This window comes from Anabrus simplex, chromosome 5 (assembly GCF_040414725.1).
Source record: "Anabrus simplex isolate iqAnaSimp1 chromosome 5, ASM4041472v1, whole genome shotgun sequence".
Taxonomy (NCBI): domain Eukaryota; kingdom Metazoa; phylum Arthropoda; class Insecta; order Orthoptera; family Tettigoniidae; genus Anabrus; species Anabrus simplex.
The window spans coordinates 109,449,473-109,473,070 of NC_090269.1; the positions used below are offsets into that span (position 1 = coordinate 109,449,473).

A 23,598-nucleotide genomic window follows, 5' to 3' on the forward strand; every position below is an offset into this window, starting at 1 on the left:
GCTCGAATTACGTAATCTCTCCCTTCTTACTGAACTCAAAACTCACCCTTGACTGCATCACTCGGAGGGAAATCCCCGACCCGCATATTAGAATATAAAATCTGCATCCTGCTAAAACTTGAAAATTGGCGCACAATTTGTACGCCTGATGAATAACTACATCTACAGGAAAAGTGGGCAGAAGGAGAAGAAGAAGAAGCATAGAGTGGCCAGAGAGTACGGGTGAGTGAAATTGTATATTTTTCTCATAATAACTTCACATGACTATAACTCGTACTTTCTTTAATGTAATTATAACACTTCTTCGCTCGAGCGACTATCGAAATTTTCATTAAAACTCCCGAAATATGTAGGCTACGTACAGTCTACCGAAATTTTTTTTGTATTACGGACAACACTGAATTGAGAGAGATGTAACACCCGGGACGAGCGTCCCCACTGTCCATCTGAAACCGAGAGACATATGTAACATCAGAACCAGAAGCTCCGACGCTATGCTCAATGATGATGTACAGCGGGTATCTTCCCGGGATGTTATGTATTAATCAACTGATTTATTTACTTATTTGTATGTCTTTTACATAACAGTACTCAGATTCTGAGGCCTGCTGTTCTGTCCGATCGATACATTCGCCTGCATCTATGCATCTATAATATAATACAATTAGCGGTGTTAATTTCCGAACAAAACTTCTACTAGATCTGAGCAGAGGAGCGATACTGAAATGATTGATGGATGCCCAGTACGTGTTTCCTGCTTCTTCCTCTTGAACTCTCCTGATATTCTGCATATGATATTCGGAAGTACAATACCAGTCAAGAGATGCATCTTCTGGGTGGGTGTCGACCTCGTTTGTCCTCCTCTGACTGGACTAGCTAAGGATTCATTGGAATTTTGATAGCCAAGTCGTCGTTCTCCGATACATCCAAGTTTCGAAGACCTGCAGTCGGTTCTCGGAAGAAGCCTTTAGTGTCCATTCTTCGGCATATTAAAACAGCACCCCTAATACATCACACTTCTCGACTCGCGAGCCAGTGTTGGGATAACGGCTACACAGAAACACACTTCTTTCAATATCGATACTGGTTCTGATTTTCTCACGCAGATCGCATTATTGTGTTAGTGTCCTAGGTACTTGAAATCAGACACCCTTTTAACGGTGTTTCCGTCCAGGGTGAAACGACGTTCAAGACGTTCACTTTGCTGATTACCATGCATTTTGGGTTTTGAATAAACCGAGAGGGACGACCAGCGAACACCATGCTAGGAAGCCATTCACTGGAAAGTGTGGAAAACTTTACATACCTCGGCAGTGTATTATCTCGAGATACACTATCCACAAAGGAGGTAGAAAATAGAGTGCAGAAGCGCTCTCACTTTTACTAGCAAGTACGAACACTCCTCTGGGATCCCAAAGTACCAACAAAATCAAAGCTGATGATGTTCAATCAGTACTTCATACCAATCTTAACCTATGGTATCGAAACATGCCTGCACCCTCATTAAGGAGAGCTCATCAAGGTTGCAGGCATCTAAGATAGAATTCCTGAGGTCCACAATTTAAAAAAAACTGCACAAGCTAAGGAATGACATTATTAGAAAGAAAGCTGGGATTGAGACATCACTGTTAGATCTGGCCAGCATGTTCAGACTCAGGTGGTTTGGGCATGTAATGTGGATGGAACCAACAAGGATAGCTTTTATTAACTTGGAAAGACATGTGGCAGGAAAACGGATGGTGGGAAGGGCAAGAACCCACTGGATGGACATTGTAAAGATGGACAATGCAGATCGGGGAAGGACACTGGACTACGACGTTAACAACAGAACGTATCTTAATAAGACAGAGCGGAAGAGGCTCGGGAACAGAGTACCCGGAAAAAATGAAACTGTGAAATGATGATGATGATGATGATGATGATGTTTACTTTAAGGCCAAACTTATTGATTACTAGGTTGATGTTGTTCGAAAGTTTATGCACTTTGTACTGTAAAAAGTCACATGAAAGGAAATTATCAATTCATGAAGCTACACCATCCTTCCGAAAACAAGGAACGATGCCGCAGATTTCCATAACAAACAAGAAGTAGGTAACATCGTACCCATAACATATTAGTGATCACGAATTCAGTATCTTTTCCGACTGATTTTCCTAAGATGACATAACAGAAATAAAGCATTAAAACTAAAAGGGCTCAAAAAACTGTGAGATTTTTTGTCCACTTCATGAATCAGTGTTCTGTCATCTAATTAGCATGTCTTATATTCAGAGCGGTTCGCAGAGAGCCGTCAAACAAGACAACTTTCACCTGCTCACGGTAATTATATCAAGCAGTCATAATGACCAGAGTGTTATTCCCGTCAAGGAGGACTGGGCCTGCCTCATTTAGCCTCATTCTGTCGAAATATTTTTTTAAAAAAAGTTTTTCGTTAAACTTTCCATAGAAGGAAACTACTGCATACACTTTCTATAAGGCTTATAACTTATTTCAATGAACAGAAATTATATAATGAAGACCTGTACTGAAGACCAACCAACTCTGCACGCCTTACTTTCTCACTCTTAAACTAGATTTAGAAAGTGGGGTCGAAATACACCACGAACAGCTCTGAAGATGATTTCCCATTTGTACACTACGCAAATGTCGGGGTCACAACCTTTCAGGTCTTAGCCATTTCTACGCAGCGGCGTTAGACAGAAAAACAAAACTTCTCAATCTTAATTAATTACATTTATGTTTCTCAGCCTGGCGGCTGATTGGAAATAATATTTTTGGTTTTACGTCTCACTAACTACTTAAACGGATTTCAGAGACGGTCACGGTGCCAGAATTTTGTCCCGCAGGAGTTTCTTTAAGCGGCCATAAATCTAGCGACATGCAGCTGACGTATTTCAGCACCTTCAAATACCACCGGACTGAACCGGGATAGAAGCTGCTAAGTTGAGCTTAGAAGATCAGCGTTCCAATCACTAAGCTACTCAGCCCAGTTCTATTTATAACTATCTGATGTACCCGTGCTTCGCTACGGGATTCTCAGAAAGACTGTCTTTGTGGTATTCCTAACTGAAGTCAACATAGGTCATTAAAATCGTCAGTAGGAATGTAGCGATTAAAAGCAATGTTATCATTGTAAAATACTCAATCAAATTAATAGTACTACGGTGCCGATTTAACAGTCCAAAGTTCCAGAGCTGGAATGACCAGGCCGCAGACAGCCGTAAACACTCCTCTGCCAATATTCCGTGATATATGCACACCGTTCATTCCAATCAGTGCCTCAGAGTAGGATTGAATAGCTCGAATGCTATGATGGATCAGTACGTTACGTACCAGTAGTATCAGAAAATTTATGAACGAGAGGAATGGCATGCTAAAGAAGAAAGTTATCTCCCCGGCTACTTCCCGCCAATATTCAGGCAGGCTGTTACACTCGATACGACCGGGCGAGTTGGCCGTGTGGTTAGGGGCGCGCAACTGTGAGCTTGCATCCGGGAGATAGTGACTTCGAACCCCACTGTAGGCAGCCCTGAAGATGGTGTTCCGTGGCTTCCCGTTTTCACACCAGGCAAATGCTGGGGCTGTGCCTTAATTAAGCCCAAGGCCGCTTCCTTCACATTCCTAGCCCTCTCCTATCCCATCGTCGCCATAAGACCTATCTGTGTCGTTGCGACGGAGGGCCTAAAGCAAATTTTAAAAAAAAAGTTACATTCTGATGTTAAGAGAGAGAAAATTGCATACCGAAGGTTGGATGGTGTAAATATTTAGAGAAACAAGAGTGTTTATTTCAATTGTGTTTTTTTCTCTTCGATCTTTTCTATACCCTTTCAGTCATTTCATATGTATTTTACCTTGTTATCAAATTATTTTTCTCTTATGCTATAATATCTTTATTATTGTACATTGTTGCTGGCCAAATGTCCCAAGGACGAACGCCATAAATATACATGTTTATTTAAAGGTTGGATGAAAGAATCGAGAATACAGGAAAGAAGTACGAAGATACAGGCAGGCGCGCCGACTTCGGGTAATTATTGGGGGAGTATGATTAACATCAACACAGGCATGTGAAATGAGGAAAAACTATTAACGCAAACATTCCTATATAACAACAATATCAACAAACAAACAGAAAAAAAACAGAACAATAATGGAGGTTATTTCTCAAATATCAATCAATCAATCAATCAATCAATCAATCAATCAATCAATCAATCAATCAATCACTACTGATCTGCATTTAGGGCAGCGCCCAGGTGGCAGATTCCCTATCTGTTGTTTTCCTAGCATTTTCTTAAATGATTTCAAAGAAATTGGAAATTTATTGAACATGTCCCTTGGTAAGTTATTCCAATCCATAAGCCCCGTTCCTATAAATGGATATTTGCCCCAATTTGTCCTCTTGAATTCCAGCTTTATCTTCATATTGTGATCTTTCCTACTTTTAAACACACCAATCAAACTCATTTGTCTACTGATGTCGTTCCACGCCATCTCTCCACTGACAGCTCGGAACATATCTCTCAGTCGAGCAGCTCATCTCCTTTCTCCCACGTCTTCCCAGCCCAAACTACGCAACATTTTTGTAACGTTACTCTTTTGTTGGAAAACGCCCAGAACAAATCGAGCTGCTTTTCTTTGGATTTTTCTTTTTCCAGTTCTTGAATCAAGTAATCCTGGTGAGGGTCCCATACACCGGAACCATACTCTAGTTGGCGTCTTACCAGAGACTTATGTGCCCTCTCTTTTACATTCTTACTACAAGTACAGAATGCGGATCCCTCCCGTCAATAACAGCGAAACCACAGTTCTCTGGAGGAGGAATGAAATGGACTCAGGAACGAAAAGACATTAACAGCATGAGGATGAGAGAGTTCTGGACTAAGAAGAAAGCCTGCCAGAATTTAAGAACTCTGTGGTCCATGTCTTGCCAAACGAACCAAAAATTTTATATATGCATGAAATTTAAGTCTTTAATGCATCCAGTTTCATTTCCATAGTCACATTGTTATGCCTTTGCTGGCAGGACCTAGTGTTTACAGTGCACTATGTCTTCTGGTGTGGGCTAGAGCAATTTTGTTACTTTCATTGATCTGTCTCTGTCTTATCCTTGGCTTTGACAATATGAAAATGACTGAGGTATGAGCGATGCTAGTAATGCCATTCCTTGTGCATCCAGTCCCTGCAATGAATGGTGTGAAAACGTTGCTCATAGGGTCGGTTGATGCATGCATTTCAGTGGGCTTGGCAGACTGATATGTAATAGCAACTTCTGGCTCGGTGAGGAAAGCAACGGGAAATTACCTCACTCCTCATTTCCCTAGTACGCCTCTTCAGTGATGTCTAGGCCAGCTATGACAGCTGATGGCAGAGCTGTTGAGGATCCAACCAGCCTTAGGGCTGAAGACTGAACATACACACACTACAACCCCTAAGCACCCTCATAACCATCTGTACCCTTTATTTACAATCCCATTTATGTGATAACTCCAATGAAGATCTTTCCTTACATTACATTTTTGAACGAGTCTTATGTACGGACTTTTCAATAATATTCACAAAAACAGAAAAATCGAACTTGAATCATAAATAATTATTATGGTGGAATATTTTATATACGAAACTATAAAATACACTCACAAATAATAGAATAATTAGAACTTTCTTCTTAAATACATTTCCTTAATAAATGTCCCATTACTGTACATTATGCATTTCATGATGCGAAAAGCTCTACCACCACATGTACCGTCCGAACAGTCTCCATTGGGAAATGTAGTTCTAATCTCATGTCATAATATAAAACCATCTATCACCTTATCTTAGAAGTGAAGCTGCCACGGTGTATAGAATTATTTAGTTTTTTTTCCGGGTTGAACCGTGTTGTTGTTGTTTCCTGTACATTACGCACAGTTTGCCGACGTTTCGATCCCTACTCGTTCCGAGGTAATCAGGGGTAGGGGTATTTCAGCCGCCTTGACAAAGAATACTGCAATGTATTCGAAACGTCGGCAAACTGTGCGTAATGTACAAAAAACAACACGGTTCAACCCGGAAAAAGAACATCTACCACTAGTAGGTATAAAAAGTATTTTCTGGCACAGGGGCTAATGCGCAAGATGGCGGCTATACATGGGTTCTTATGGGACTAACTCCCGAGAGCTGGCGCTGGGGCTACTGCGCAAGATGGCCGCCACATGTAATGCATCTCTTCTTCTTTATCTGTTTACTATCTAGGATCCTTAGTTTTACGACAAGATGCCCTTCCCGACGCCAACTGCACAAGATGGTGGATATACACAGGCTTATATGGAGAAAGCTAGCTTAGAGGCTACAGCAAAAGATGGCGGCTATACATAGGCTCTGATGGAGAGAGATGCTTGCCGTGGGCGATTGCACAAGATGGCGGCTATACGTAGGCTGTTACGGCCTCCTCCTCTGTCAAGGCATAGCTTTATATCTCTATCGAACAAGTCTAAACCTGCACAACTATGATGACGTCATCGCTGTAGGATAAAAACGGAATAATAGCACGTGCTCACTCTAGCCTTCGCGTCGTTATAGTAATGCATGTTTAAACTTGTTCGATAGAGATATAAAGCTATGCCTTGACAGAGAAGGAGGCGGAGGAGGTGGAGGAGGAGGCCATAACAGCCTATGTATAACCGCCATCTTGTGTAGTAGCCTCTGAGCTAGCTTTCTTCATAATAGCAGCCGCCATCTTGTGCAGTAGCCTCTAAGCTACTTTCATCATAAGAGCCCGTGTATAGCCGCCATCTTGTGCAATTTGCGTCAGGAAGGGCATCTTGCCGTAAAACTAAGGTCACTATGTAGTAAACCGATAAAGAAGAAGAATAAGAAGAAGAAGAAAAGAGGTGCATTGCGCATGGCGGCCATATTGCGCAGTAGCCCCAGCGCCAGCTCCCGGGAGTTAGTCCCATAAGAGCCCGTGTATAGCCGCCATCTTGCGCATTAGTCCCTGTGCCAGAAAATACTTTTTATACCTACTTACCACCTTCTCCCGATTTAATGCCTCGGCAGCCTCCGAAGACTACCCAACTCCACGTTTTAAGGGGACTTAACATCTAGGTGGTGTACTTTGGTGCGGGGGGAGGGGGCAAGCATTTGGGGGGCAGGGAGGGGGTCAAAAAACGCCACTGGATACAGGCAACATTAGAGCGTGTCTCACAAGGGGGCATTCCTTACTCGTCACCACCGATTTCGCTCAAATTTATAGAACATGCAGGGCTTGACTAGAAATGGAAGTACCCAAAGCGGGAACTCCAGATGGCCAAGCGTATAGAAAATAAAAATAAAAATAAGAATGTTGACGCGGCTCTTGTACGGTATAAGCCACTTACGTTTGTGCGCACAGTAGTTGGCGTAGCGGTAAGAGCTTGGACTAGTAATTCGAAGGCGGTGGGTTCGACTCCCTGTGTCGAGAACATTTTTCTCAATTTTTATATTATTCATTTATTTTATATTATTTATTTATTTATTTATTTATATGCAAAAGGCATATACAGTAGGATGTCTTTTTTTAATGAGCGCACAATTGTAGAAAATTTGGAGTTGCGAACTTTCTCGACGCGTTCAAACAGAAATTCTTCTTTTTTCTCTTTTATTGGCTATCTTCCCTCCTTGGGGAATGTGCCATAAACGTGAATAGTCGTTTCGCTGTAAGATTCGTTTTCACCTGATAAGTGAAGGTTGCTCCTGGCGGCTGTACACAAACAATAGACTCTTGGCGCAGGAAGAAAAAAGTCTGACAATGAAATCCCAATTGTTTACCTTTTCTATGCCTTTTGTGTATAAATAAAATGAATTATTCACCTCTTTGCTTAATTGGAACATGAATAATATAAAAGTTGACAGAAGAAAAACCAGTTTCCACACGGTGAGTCGAACCCACGACCATCGAATTATCTGTCCGAGCTCTTACCGCTACGCCAATAACTGCTCGGCGTGCGCACGAACGTAAGTGGCTTATACAATGCGAGAGCCGCGTCAACATTTATATTTTTATTTTATATACGCTTGGCCATTTGAAGTTCCCACTTCGGGTACTTTCATTTCTAGCCAAGCCCTGCACGTTCTATAAATTTGAGCGAAATCGGTGGTGATGAGTAGGGAATGCCCCCTTGTAAGAGCGATCCCATTCTTATAAACTCGATGAAACGTACTGCAGTCCCATCCCATGACGTATGACCTGATGTTTGATCTGAATGTACCGTGTACGTATTTTGTAAATAACTGATTTTGAGAAAAATATTTCTAGCAAGAAAACAATGACGAAATTTTTATACATTTATTTTAAACATTGTTAAATAGTAGAAAGAATTTCAATTACAGTATTTAGTTATCCAAAGCCTATGAAAAGTGTGATGGGAATCAAAGTAAATGAAAATTTACAGCGTATTTTCCAGTCAATCGCCCCGGTCCTTCACTTCATATCCGGGCGATCAAGGTCCGCTAAACGACGGAAATGTATGCGGGACTACATGTCAGCGGATATTTTACTGAGCTGATAAAGTTCAACTTTCAGGATGTGCGAGCGGATATTTCACTGAACGGAACTTTCACGACACCGTTGACCATGATCCCTCACTTTCCTTTCATGAAGTGGTCGCCAAGTCATTCTAGTTTCGAGCAACTCAGACCTTACATTTACAAGAACAAGCAGCGACCATTCCGTTCACGACATGTTGTGCCAGTTGCTATGCGACTCGCTATCTCTCCATCACTACAAAGTGAATTCATGTGTTTGGTTTACACACAGTACGTTAAAATCATGTGAAAATAAGAACATAGCGTTAAACAATACATTTTCATCGCCTCAATTCACGCAGAACACACTCCCAGATTCTGATATAGCGAGTGCCAACTTTTCTCATACAGACACATTAAATTATATTATAATAATGTTACACAAGAACCTCGTTTATCCGGCCCTCATTAATCCGGATCTGCGGTTTATCCCGATCAAAAATAATAAGAAATATATTTTTACTTGTACAGTATTTCTTTTACGGGGTCGATTCTTCTTGAATGCCTTTTCCGCCAAGGATAGTCAAGCACAGCGATTGGAAGTAAGTCGGCAGCGGTTTATCAAAGGTACCGCCCCAACATTCGCCTGTAATTGAGAATGGGAAACCGTGGACTCTTGTGAGTTCGACGACACATTTGCACGCATTCCCGAATGCCCGGACGTGGATGTGAACGACATAAATGACTAGTTGAAAAATGACTATAATTCAGGCTACACCATAATGACAGGTGAATAAATTATTGCCTCTTGTTCCTCGGCAGGTAATGAAGAGAGTGATGGTGAATTCGAAAATGAAACCGGTGCTCCATCAGAAGAAACTATGACTCATGGAGAGGCAACAAAGCAGCTGGACAAACTGATGGCCTATTTAGGCCCGGTTTCATCAACACATGTTAGTACTTAACAAGGTGTTAAATCATTTTAACATACGATTTAAGAAAATTTGCGTTTCATCAACAAATGTTAACATTAACAAATGTTAAACAGCGTATTAAAGTTAACATCAAGGCCACGGCCGCTTCCTTCCAACTCCTAGGCCTTTCCTATCCCATCGTCGCCATAAGACCTATCTGTGTCGGTGCGACGTAAAGCCCCTAGCAAAAAAAAAGTTAACATCAGCCATTTCCAATGTTAAATGGCTAACATTAGCATTTAGCAACCTGTTCCAAAATGGCTGCTGTGAATCTCGCTTTCGAGGCGGAATTGCTCTATTTAGATCTTTTACAAAACAATCCTGATCGAAGAAGAGTTCAGCGACGTAATGACTTTGAAAATTTGACGGATCCGAAATTTCTTCATAGATACAGGTTATCGAAAACAGTCGTTGCTAAGGTTGTTGACGAAATTCAAGTGAGGTTAGAATATCCTACGAAGGGAAACTTACCTCTTTCTCCTATGTTGCAGGTACTGGTAATATTACGAGTTCTTGCTACTGGTTATTTTCACATAATGGCCGGAGACAATGCTGGAATTTCTAAAGCCACTGTTAATAGAGTTGTTTGTCGAGTGTCTGCAGCAATAGCATCCATGAGAAGGAGCTACATTCCCTTCAGTAGAAAAGCGTCAGCAAATTATCCGCGACTCCTATGAAATAAGCCGTTTTCCTGGTGTGTGTTCTACGTGCAATAGATGGCACACATGTAAGAATCCAATCACCTGGAGGCAATTGGGCCGAAATATATCGTAATCGAAAGGGATATTTCTCTGTTAATGTTCAGGTGATTAGTGAGCCTAACCTCCAAATCAGGGATATACTTACTAGGTGGTCTGGTACTGCACACGACAATACAATATTTAATAACTCCCATATCGGAGCACAGTTTGAAGTGGGACAATTAACGAAGTGATTTTGTTAGGTGACAGCGGATACCCGCTAAAAAAAGTATCTGTTTACCTCATTGAAACCCTCGCGGACTTTTCCCGCGCCTCGTCCTTTTCTTTTATCGTCAAGCCATCTGTGCGCTTGCACTCAATAACTTATATATATATTTAATAACTAATTCAATTAACAACTCTTTTTCGAAGGAGGAAAAATTAGAACTACGATTCCGTTTCACTTCACGCGCCATATTTTACAGCTGTGCTCAAACAAAAGCGCATCGGAGCGCGCTGTAAAACAGCATGTTCGTACCACTGCCTCCTTGATTCGCACCAGTTCGCAATATTGGGAGAGTTAACAGTCGATTAGTTAACATTTCACAAGAAAAGTTTGATGAAACGCAAGAAACCTAACAAGATGTTAAATTTCTAACTCCGTATTAACTAACTACTTGTTAGTATATATTTAACATGTATTGATGAAACCGGGCCTTAGAGTCCTTGACTGAAACCACACCGGCAGAACTGTTGTTAGTAAAACGTCTTCGTGATCGAACTGCGCACAAACGCTATATAAATGTAAAACAGAAAAAGCTCACACATTATTTTAGTACATAAAACAGAGTCGTAAATGTAAGAAAAGTGTTCTTATACTTTTTGGTACAATTGAAAAAAAGGTATTACAGTACAACTTATGTTAATACATTATATTATAACACGTACTGTATTTTTTTAGTTTTTCCGGATTATCGGGATTTTCGATAATCCGGATCAGTTCCGTACCCACTCAATCCGGATAAACGAGGTTCTTGTGTATTTGCTTTTCGTCCCACTAATTATTACGGTTTTCGGAGACGTCTAAGTTTCGTAGGAGTTCTTTTACGTGCCAGTAAATCTACCGACACGAGGCTGACGTATTTGAGCACCTTCAAATACCACCGGACTGAGCCAGGATCGAACCTACCAATTTAGGCTCAGAAGGCCAGCGCATCAGCCGTCTGAGCCACTCAGCCCGGCCTGAAATGAAATTATCTAATAATGTTACTGGCTTTATGTCCGACTAACTAGTTTATGCAATTGTCTGTTTAGGATGAATTTTTAAAGCATTGGTTTTACGTCGCACCGACATCCATAGGTCTTATGGCGACGACAGGATGGGAAAGGGTTAGGATCGATGATGATGATGATAATGATGTTTGTTGTTTAAAGGGGCCTAACATCGCCCGGGAAGGAAGCTGCCGTGGCCTTAATTAAGGTACAGCCCCAGCATTTGCCTGGTGTGAAAATGGGAAACCATGGAAAATCATCTTCAGGGCTGCCCACAGTAAGATTCGAACCCACCGTCTCCCGAATGCAAGCTGTAAACTACGTGCCCCAAACCACGCGGCTATTCGCTCGGTATATTTAGGATCATTTCCATACTAAGTGAATGAATTAAACTGGCACTGTTGGATATAAACACGTGGTTTCGAAATTAATCTGAATCCTCTGCAGCAGCCCTATTAAATAATGTGTCGACACCACCCACCAGTCCGGCTCCATGGTTAGCGTGCTGGTCTTTGCTCACAGGGGTACCGAGTTCGATTCCCAGCAGAGTCGGAAATTTTTACTATAATTGGGTAATTCCCCTGACATGGGGACTGGGTGTATGGGTACGTCCAAGATACACGCTGGTTGTCTGAGTCTGACTGACTGACTCCGAGCGGCAGGTGAGATGTGGCCATTATGAAAGCTGGTTGTCAGCGCAGACAGAGCTGCCACTAAAGAAAAGATATGAGTTACAACTGATCAGTGTAGCTTGAACTAACAAGAGAACAGGCTGCAGCTCTATTGCTGCTAAGTAGCAATGTTACGACCAAGTTAAAACGAATGAGAAGTGATATACATCCAATTAATGAATTAAGATCTATTTACGGGGAGTACAAACACCTTTTTCCAGTTTTTTTTTTTTTTTTTTTTTTTTGCTAGGGGCTTTACGTCGCACCAACACAGATTCTTATGGCGACGATGGGATGGGAAAGGTCTAGGAGTTGGAAGGAAGCGGCCCGTGGACTTAATTAAGGTACAGTCCCAGCATTTGCCTGGTGTGAAAATGGGAAACCACGGAAAACCATCTTCAGGGCTGCCGATAGTGGGATTCGAACCTACTATCTCCCGGTTTTCCACAGTTACTATAGAAATCTTTCTCCAACAGCCATCGACGATGTCCCTATTGGAATGATCTTTAATTCGCTTATCCCATGTCGGAGAATTAAGTTGAACTTTTGAAATCAAATACTCGATATCCATCGTTAACAAAAATGTCAAACACACTCAACACGAGTTGCGCGGCAGGTTGTCTGAAACCAGAATGAACTAATCATTCCGGTAAACATCTGAGTCAGACTACCAGTGCGCAGGCTTCCTGCGCGCATGTGCATTATGGCCAGTCCCGCTTAGCAACAAAGGATATACTTATGCCGACTCGGCGCCGACTGTCTGACTCAGAAAACCAGCGTGCATCTTGAACGTACCCTATGTGTCGTCATCATAATTTCATCCTCATCACGATGCGCAGGTCGAATACATGCGTCAAATCAAAAGATCTGCACCTGGCGAGCCAAAGTCCTCGGACACCTCCCGGCACTAAAAGCCATACGCCATTTCATACCATCCACCTACTGTAGGCAAATGCTGGGACTGCGCCTTAATTAAGGCCACGGACGCTTCCTTCCCAATCGTAGCCCTTTCCCCTCCTTGCGTCGTCAGAAACCTTCGATGTGTTAATGCGATATAAACCAGCAGCAATATGATTGTATATTGTATAGCGTGGTGATGAGAATGAAAACTGGTTGAAGGAGATGGAATGCAAACGATTGCGTATCAGTGTGTTGTGCAGCTTATCGTAAAAATGACTGTATATTATAGCATAGCTGTGTATGGTGTGTATAAACTTACTGCCATCGTTCTCTCGTAGTTAACCTATTGTAAATGTCGACTGGAGTGTCGGTATTTGATCCGCAGAAGAGGAGAACCAACTAAACTACCCAATCGACCACAACTATCGATCCAAATTGTCAGAAACAGAACTCAAGAGAATTAAAGTAGGTGAAGCATTATCTGATCGTGTAGGGCCTAATCATTAAGAGAGGAATTCTTCAAGGCAGTGTTATTGGATCTTTATTTTTTCTTATACATAAATGATACGCATAAAGAACTGGAATAAGAGATGAGGCTTTTTGCGGATGATGTTATTCTGTATAGAGTGATAAACTACGTTACAAAATTGTGAGCAACTGCAAAAGAACCCCGAGAGTACTGTGAGACGGACAGGAGACAATGGTATGGTGATAAAATCAGGATGAGTTCCGCTAGGAAAAGTCCTCTCAGTTCTACGTTGATGGGGCGAAAGTTCCTTTTGGGGATCATTGTAAGTATCTAGGTATTCATATAAAGGAAGATCTTCATTGGGGTAATCACATAAATGAGATTGTAAATAAAGAGTGCAGATCTCTGCACATGGTTATGAGGGTTTTTAGGGGTTGTAGTAAGGATGTAAAGGAGAGGGCACATGTTTCTGATATGACCCAGACTAGAGTATGGTTCCAGTGTATGGGACCCTCACCAGGATTACTTGATTGGAAAACTCAGAAAAATCCAAAGAAAAGCAGCTCGATTTGTGCTAGGTAATTTCCGACAAAAGAGTACGTTACGAAAATGTTGCAAATTTTGGTCTGGGAAGACTTGGGAGAAAGGAGACGAGCTGCTCGACTAAGTGGTATGTTCCAAGCTGTCAGTGGAGAGATGGCATGGAACGACATTAATGTGAGTGGTATTTTTGAAAGTAGGAAATATCACAATAAAGTTGAATTCAAGAGGACGAATTGAGGAAAATATTCGTTTATAGGAAGAGGAGTTAGGGATTGGAATAATTTACCAAGGGGGAGGTTCAATAAATTTCCAAATTCTTGACAATTATTTAAGAAAAGACTAAGTAAACAACAGATAGGGAATCTGCCACCTGGGCGACTGCCCTAAATGCACACCAGCTATGATTGATTGATTGATCATATCAATTACTTCTATCTTTCTTATCCGACTTCCACTGATCACCTCTTGTTCTCTTCCGACTCCGATGATATTAGGTTTACGAGGCCACGAAGGCCTTTCCCTTCTTTTGATGATACTTTCATTCTTCCAAGGCTCGGACATACTCCGTTTCTCCCCCGATTAGTGTTTTGAGAGGATGGTTGCCTGCTCGTGCTTCTTCTTAAAACAAATCTCACTACCACCCCCCCACCACCACCACCGCCACCACCACCACCTCACTTCTCTGACGTCATTTTTCCTTTTCATGTGCGTATACTGCGCATATGAGGAAGGGCACCAACATGGACTAATTTACCGTACAACTTTACAAATACACGAAGGCTCTTGACCTTGACACCGCCAATGTCGGACGTCTGACCTACTCAGAGCTGCAGGTTGCATGTCGTGGGTAACAAACAGCGTGCGCAGGAATAGAGGTGATCAAAATAATGGCCATACTACTGATTTTGGAACGACTTACATCAATACGACGTAAAACCACATTATTTTAACACTATATACAGCCTAGATTCATTTATTGCAAAAGTCATTTCCATATGGAGGATAATATGTATATTCTGCATAATTCTTACTAATATAATGGTTGTAGAACTATCAAGTCTGAACGATTTGATGCTTCTAGATTCACTTTCGCACACAATCAGAGAACGACCTGGAATAACATATAGGCTACTGACTACTACGCTATCTTTTAAGATACCGAGCGAGTTGGTTATGCGGTTTGGGCCACGTAACTCTGTGAGCTTGGATTCGGGAAGTAGTCTATTCGAACCCCACTGTCCGCAGCCCTGAATATGGTTGTCCGTGGTTTCCTCTTTTCACACCAGGCAAATAATGGGGCTGTACCTGATTGAAGTCCACGGTAGCTTCCTTCCTGTCCTATCCTATCCCATCACCGCAATAAGACCTGTCCGTATCGGTGAGACGCAAAATAAATAAATAAATAAATAAATAAATAAATAAATAAATAAATAAATAAATAAATAAATAAATAAATAAATAAATAAATAAATAAATAAATAAATAAATAAATATTCTTCTTCTTCTTCTTCTACCACGTTTCCCATATTGGTGGGGTCGCGGGTGCGAACTGTGGCGCACATAATGTTGATTTGGCCCTGTTTTACGGCCGACTGCCCTTCCTGACGCCAACCCTATATGGAGGGATGTAATCACTATTGTGTGTTTCTGTGGGGGTTGGTAGTGTAGTGCGTTGTCTGAATATGAAAGTGTTGGAACAAACACAAACACCCAGTCCCCGAGCCAGAAGAATCAATCACACGCGATTAAAATCCCCGACCCGACCGGGATTCGAGCCAGGGCCTCAATGGTGACCCTTGAGTCAGTGAATCGGATGTACATACATACATAAATACGGTACATAAATAAATAAGAAATGAGTGGCAGATGATCTCTGGATCGCAAGATCGTGCTCTCAAACACGGCAGAAGGGTGGAGGAGTGCCCATTCGGCACTCCATGTCGAACGATGTCGGAATGCAAAAATCCTGTTGCGATACATTTGGTCATTACTGTCGATAAAATTAATTATTAGAACTCAGCCATATATTGCTTAACAGAGTTTTGATTTCTCTGCCACCTGGTGAAGTGAAATGGAACGACGAAATTGACACACAGTCAGTTTTAACGGTGTCAGATCAAAATGTCTGTACACGGAGTACACGACTTTATTATTATTATTATTATTATTATTATTATTATTATTATTATTATTATTATTATTATTATTATTATTATTATTAAAGTAGAATACGTTTTCTCGGTTTCTTATTTCTTCGAATGCGACTCACGAACCGAGTTATTGACAGTCTTAGAGCACATTCGTGTACTCTGCCGCGATCACGGTAAAAAGCCAAGAATTTCAGTGTGAAGAATAAGCCTAGTAATATATTGTGGTCATGCGACTGTTAGTTCCGTTGAGGCCCCTTCGATATTTTCTGGAATGAATGAGTTAGTCAGGCCGGTGACCTCCCGGTCGGTCTCTCCTTGTATTGTGCTTTTCGTCTGGTATCTCCGTGAATTTTCTGGAAGGCGAAACTAGAACGTTCGTTTCCTAGCCGCACCCCGAATTTAGCAGAACATCGTCACTGAGTTATAAAAGCGGGCTCACTGCGAATAGGGTGGCTGTCATTGTTTAATAGTGGTGGTAGTGGTGGTGATGATTACTGAAGAGGAAGTACAACTGGGCAACCATCCTCTCTTAACACTAATCAGAAAGAAAACTGAAGAGGTCTGACCCTTCGAAAATGAAGATATCGGCAAGAGAAAGGGAAGGGCCACGAAGGTCGTGAAAATGAAAGCCTGCATAGGCATCGTAAACTTAACACGGCCGGGGTCGGAGTAGAACAAGAGTTAACTAAGGAAGATCCGACAGGAAAGATGAAAACGAAGATACTGGCAGAAATGGAAGCAATGCAAGACTCAGGCAGGGTCACGAACCCACGCTCCGAAGTTGAGAGCCCCTGGGACCCCTCTTAGTCACCTCTTATGGTAGGCAGGGACGCATGGTATACTTTGGATGTATTCTACGGACCTCACCAACAAACAGGACCACACTCTCTATAGTGAGGGTAAGGAGGTCCTCATTTTACGATATGAGAAATGTGTTTAATATCTTTGGAGATTATGTCGACAAGTAAAGGAGTGATGTCACAATAAAGCAAACCCCTGACGTGTCTTTTTACACGTTCACCTATAAAAGATTGGGGAAAATTCTTTTCTATATTTTTTTTTTTTTTTTTTTACTTACCCCGGTACCATGGCTATTAACCTTGAGGTCCCAAGCCCGTTACATGAAGCAAAAAAGAAAAAAGTGAGTAAATGAAAGACACATTAGATCAGGGATGGCAAATCTTCGTGCCACCGGTTATTTTCCTTTAAATCGCCATGAAAGCCCTCATTTACTTCATTCAGGTATTAGACTGTATTACACATTCCATTCGACTGTCTGTTTCTTGATTTTATTTTGCAAACATCACTAACATGAAAAAAAAAAACAGGAAAATTTTGGGAGTAACGTATATTTTTGCTTCAACCTAATACAATTTGAAAAAAATATGGCTATAGAATTAATTGAGACACTTCTTTATTAAAGCGTAATGTTGCTACATTTCGACCTATTTATTACGTGTTAAAATAAAATATGTTCTTCTTTTTCTTTTAAAATGCTATTTATTCATGGTGTCGACCTAAGAAGATCTTTTGCCCCTACTTTGCACCATATGTTATGAACCTGCGTGCATTTGGAAATTGCGGAAGTGTAGAGTGTTGAATGTGAGGAAAGGAACGTTAAGGACGACAAACACCCAGTCCCCAGGCCAGGGATATTAATCATTTACAATTAAAAACTTCTGACCCGGCCGGAATCGAATCCGGGGCCGACGGGTGACAAGCGGACGCGTTGCCCTCTACACCGCGGGGCCGGACTTAAAATATGTTAGTATGTCATCTGACATGCCTAGAAGTCCCTGTGTTAGATTGTCAATTCAATTCAATTTTATTTACAAGAGGGCGATGATAACTACAGTGAGAGACGAATAATATCGTTACAGGCAAATGACGCGTAAATAAATAAATAAATAAATAAATAAATAAATAAATAAATAAATAAATAAATAAATAAATAAATAAATAAATAAATACATCGACAATTTAAAAAACTATTCTCTAGGACTGTTCTCATGGGTGGGTACCGTCTACGCGCGAAAGGGTCAATGTTTGCCAAAACAGCGCGCGAGTGACGGACTATTGTTAACAGGCTAACTGCGCGCGAGCGGGTGTACCACAAATAAATACAGAAATGTGGCAGCACTAGTAGTAAATAAGGTTAGTAATTTGTTGCGAGAATAGGTCGTAGCTATAGGGATTGTAACACTGTAAACGACTGTCAATTGTTCCCAGCGTATACAATAGTATGGTGTTTGAAATTTGCTGTGAAATTTGGGCTTTGACACTATCACATTAGAAAGAACAACCAATGCATGTGAGGCATTCGGGAAGGTTTTCGGACTTACCTTAAATAGTGCACGTCCCGAGCAACCCTAAGACCCCCAAAGGGGGAAGGAAAACGGAGGAATAATCCCTGCGTGGTTAACCTGTACCCAAAATTGACCGTCGCGCGCAGTCGGGCGCTTTAAAACAGTTAACAATTTATCTTGCGTGCAATCGGGATCTTCCAGTTCTTCTTCCAGTAATATGTCTGGCTGGTTCTCAGAGACATGGATGGCTAGTCATGTAGCCGGAGAATATGTTTCAATATATTATTTTAGTCTTTCTTTCTTTCTTTCTTTCTTTCTTTCTTTCTTTCTTTCTTAATCTGTTTGCCCTCCAGGGTTGTTTTCTCCCTCGGGCTCAGCAAGGGATGCCACGTCTATTGCCTCAAGAGCAGTGTTCTGGAGTGTGAGTCTTTGGGTCGGGGGATACAACTGGGGAGGAGGGCCAGTACATCGCCCAGGCGGCCTCACCTGCTGTGCTGAACAGGGGCCTTGTGGGGGATTGGGAGGATTGATAGATTGGAAGGGATAGACAAGGAAGAGGGAAGGAAGTGGCCGTGGCCTTAAGTTAGGTACCATCCCAGCATTTGCCTGGAGGAGAAGTGGGGAAAGCACGGAAAATCACTTCGAGGATGGCTGAGGTGGAAATCAAACCCCATCAACTCAGCTGACCTCCCGAGGCTGAGTAAACCCCGTTCGAGCCCTCATACCACTTTTCAAATTTCGTGGCAGAGCCGGGAATCAAACCCGGACCTCCGGGAGTGGCAGCTAATCACGCAAGCCACTACACCACAGAGGGGGACACACTAATTTAGTATTTTTCAAAATTCTGTCCTATTTGTTCCAAGTCTACCGCAAAGGTACCTGCACCCTTATGTCGGGCGTAAGCTTCTCTACTCACTGACACCCCCATCATAGGTAAGAATTTACTTTCAAAAAGTCGATAGCCGGGCTAAGCAGCTTACGTGGTAGAGCGCTGGCCTTCTGAACCTAACTTGGCAGGTTCGATCCTCGCTCTGTCCGGTAGTATTTGAAGGTGCTCAGATACGTTAGCGTCGTGTCGTGTCGGTAGATTTGCTGGCATGTAAAAGATCTGCGGGACAAAATTCCGGTACCTCGGAGTCTCCAAAAACAATACAAATGTAGTTAGTGGGACGTAAGACTAATAACAGTATTATTAAAAGGTCGATATGAAGCAAATTAAGAAATACTCACGTTTTCGACTCTACATAACTTCGCCAGGGTCGAAGGCAACTGCTGCGGCAACCATCATGTCACGCTCAAACAGTTTGACTCAACCCTACTGGGGGAAGGGGTGGGGGTGGGGGGGGGGTGGGGGAACGAGGGTGTCGGGATTGATATTTTGACAGCCAAATCACCGATTTGGCTTGTAATCTGCAAAGGAAATGTTTATTTTGGTTACCAGGTCACTACATATGTTTGCCATTTGTATATGTTGGTTATCGTATTAAATAGTCTGTTTCTTTATGCAGAAACTGACACAGAATTGCTCTGATCAGATGAGCCTTTCGTACACTGCACCGGTTCGAAGCGTACTGAACCATTCGAAATCAGCGGCTTGCGCGACCTGATGGCATCAGCACGATAAGATTATGTCGTCCAAGGACCGATCTATAACGTGGCGAATTTATATTAAACGTATTGCTCATTCTTAAAGAACAATTGCCACGGGTCCGAGAACAAAATATAATAACACTCAGTTTCCGAACTTGAGTTGTCACGTCAAAACGATGTATTACCTTGGCTCCCATGAGAACATGCTTTATTCCTCTTTCCTTATAATAGAGGTTACCGGATGTGTCTCTGGAGCACATAAATAAATTACTAGAGTAGCGTTTCAATGAAAGTTGCTGTTGTTTTAAAGGTCGTCAATGTCTGTGAGGTCTGCAATTAAAATCAAACTTCAATCGCACTGTCCTACTCTCAAGTGACCTTCAGGCGCGGACTCTTTAAAATATTAATACGCGATACCTCGATACCTGTACAGTTAATCGATGTCATCTTTTTCCTTTTCTTCAGACAGAAATATCTACCGAGTGCATCAAACATTAAAACGGACGCATGAAATGCAAGTCTCAAGGACTCAACAAGCATGCACTGCGGCAGTGAGCAGCTGGCAGAACACCAGGAAGTCTCAGGAAATGTAAATGCACACTGTACCTGCAATACTACTATGGCTTTCGTACAGAACGGATACTACACTGCTGCCTCGTTTAGTTCTGTACCTCCTATTCTTACGTAATTAGAAACTGAGTCTAACCATAGTCGTCTTTGTCTCCTTCTACTTCTCTTACCCTCCATAACAGAGTCCATTATTCTCCTAGGTAACCTGTCCTCCTCCATTCGCCTCACATGACCCCTCCACCGAAGCCGATTTATGCGTACAGCTTCATCCATCGAGTTAATTCCTAACTTAGTCTTTATCTCCTCACTCCGAGTTCCCTCCTGCCATTGTTCCCACATGTTTGTACCAACAATCATTCTCGCTACTTGCATGTCTGTTACTTCTAATTTATGAATAAGATATCCTGAGTCCACCCAGCTTTCGCTCCCGTAAAGCAAAGTTGGTCTGAAAACAGATAAATGTAAAGATACATTCGTACGGGAGCTGACTTCCTTCTTACAGAACACTGTTGTTCGCAACTGCGAGTTCACTGCATTAGCTTTACTGTACCTTGATTCAATCTCACTTACTATAATAATAATAATAATAATAATAATAATAATAATAATAATAATAATAATAATAAATTGCTGCACAATTTAAGAGATGCCAAAGGGTCGAAATTACGCCCCGAATTAATTAAGAATTCTATGGAAATATTGATCGATATTTCTGAACGTATATTGTTACCATCAGTTAAGTAGTACGTATGGTTGTATGTACTTCTTATTAATAATTAATTAAATATGAAGTGAACTACACTTTAGACGAATGTACAGCATATTTCATTAAATAACTCACTTTTTTTTTTTACAAGTTACTTTACGTCACACAGACATAGGTCTTAAGGCGACGATGGGACAGGAAAGGGCTACGAATGGGAACCAATCGAGCGTGGCCTTGAATGAGGTACAGCCCCAGCATTTGCCTCACCTTCTTTTCGAAATATCAGAAACTCGGGCCTATATTCACGTCGTTATATGGTTTCTACATATGGTCCATGCCTAAGTACAAATTAGAACGAAAATTATAATAAAAACAAGCATTTCAATATAATCTCAGAATTGTCGTACTTTTATTTTGTTTCCTCCTGAATTATCGTGTGTAATCATAACCTAAGCTAAATAAGCTATCTCTCTGCTGTATACCAGGTCCACTTCAGCGAGACTATTATGAAACAACATTAATATAATCTTAATACCAAATTCACACAAGGACGTCCTTAGTTTCCAGAGTCAACAATAAGGATAGTTGGATGTTCATATGTCTGTTTGTTTGTCCCCTCCAGAACTTCTTAACCTATGATCGAATCGACGTTCTAAACGAGTCTGTACACTTATGGAGCCAACAAGGCACGAACCAAAAATAAAATTAATCTGTAGATAATTAGGCCTATATGAAATTGGAAACATAATTACAACTATGTTTTAAATATAATATTGTATACATTTCGGATACTCTAATGTCCATCTGAGAGAGATAATTGTAAAATTTCTCCGTTTTCCTCTACTTCAGTGAACATTCAATATTTTACAAACCATATAGAAAATAAAGTCTGTTGTGCTTACTTGATGTAAGATAATTAAACTAAAATAATTGTTAAATTGTTAAAAGTAAATATATTTTTTCCACACTTCGACAGTTCCCTTCTTTTAATAGATCTATATTTTTCAGGGATGTCAAAATAATTATTAAATAATAACTTTCCTCATTGTGTAATTAACCGACTCTTTTGAAGAGAAGTAACTCTGATGATTATGATGACGATGCCTCCTGTTTAAAGGGGCTTAACATCTAGGTCATCAACCCCTAATGGTACGAAATGTAATGACAATTAAAAAGTCCAAAATCATCCACTGACCAGAATTCAAAACCTGATGATGAAGAATGAATGGACGGATATGAATTTAAAACAATCAGTGGATCCGACCCGCAATGCCCCACATTACCAGAAACTAGCGTTAAACAATAGTGTGACCAGAATTAAAAACCTGATGACGAAGAATGAATGGACGGATATGAATTTAAAACAATCGGTGGATCCGACCCGCAATGCCCCACATTACCAGAAACTATCGTTAAATAACAGTATTACTGACCAAGGGACTGCTTCTAAAGCACAACTGAATTGATGATGCTTGTAGTCTAAAGGGGTCCAAAATCCATGTCACTACTCACAGGTAATGTAATACGCACATGTAATGCAGACCTATGGTGTTTCTCACATTGCGGCGCCATTTATAGGCAACGCAAACCTATCGTGTTCCTCACATAGGTGTACTAATTACAGGAACTCGTATTATCCCGTGGTGTTCCTCACATTGTGGGTACTAATCACAGACAAGGTAGACCCATGGTGTCGCTCATATAGTGGTACTAATCACAGGTACTGTAAAACTCACCCTGATTCACACACTGTCGCTACTAATCACAAACCTATAGTGCACCTAACATAGAGGTACTACGAGCAAGTAAAAGCGACCCATGGTGTTCCCCCCGTGGTGGTTCTAATTACAAGTAGTCTCATGGTTCTAATTCGATCATCCCTTGGTCGCCCCTTTTAAGCGCCTTTTACGACAGACAGGGGATACCGTGAGTGTATTCTTCGCGTGCGCCCCCCCCCCACAGGGGGTAGTGTGTTCGGTCCGCGAGAGCTATTTTATTTCGCTCAAGTCCGCTGGCAAGCCGGTTAGGACCCCCCTATCCGCCACCTGGGACGCGCCATGTGGGAGTATCACCTCTTCCCCTGCTACGCCAGCGTAATAGGTTCGTGGAGAAGTAATTTTAGAAATACGCAACTGAATTTTAAGGTTACTTTGAAATTAGAGCAACGGAGATTGAAGATAATCGGTAGGATAGTGAGGTTTAACTTACTCTTCTTTTGAATCTCAGAGTACGAAACTTATATCGTGAATAATAGGCTCCGTGAACTTGTTCATCTCTTT

The 23,598-nt window shown here is 41.4% G+C and overlaps 1 protein-coding gene across 1 annotated transcript in view; it reads right to left on the bottom strand.

Moving 5' to 3' along the window:
- The window catches only part of Rab23 (RAS oncogene family member Rab23), a 679,572-nt gene that overhangs the window by 83,197 nt on the left and 572,777 nt on the right, over positions 1–23,598 (bottom strand). The window lies entirely within an intron of this gene.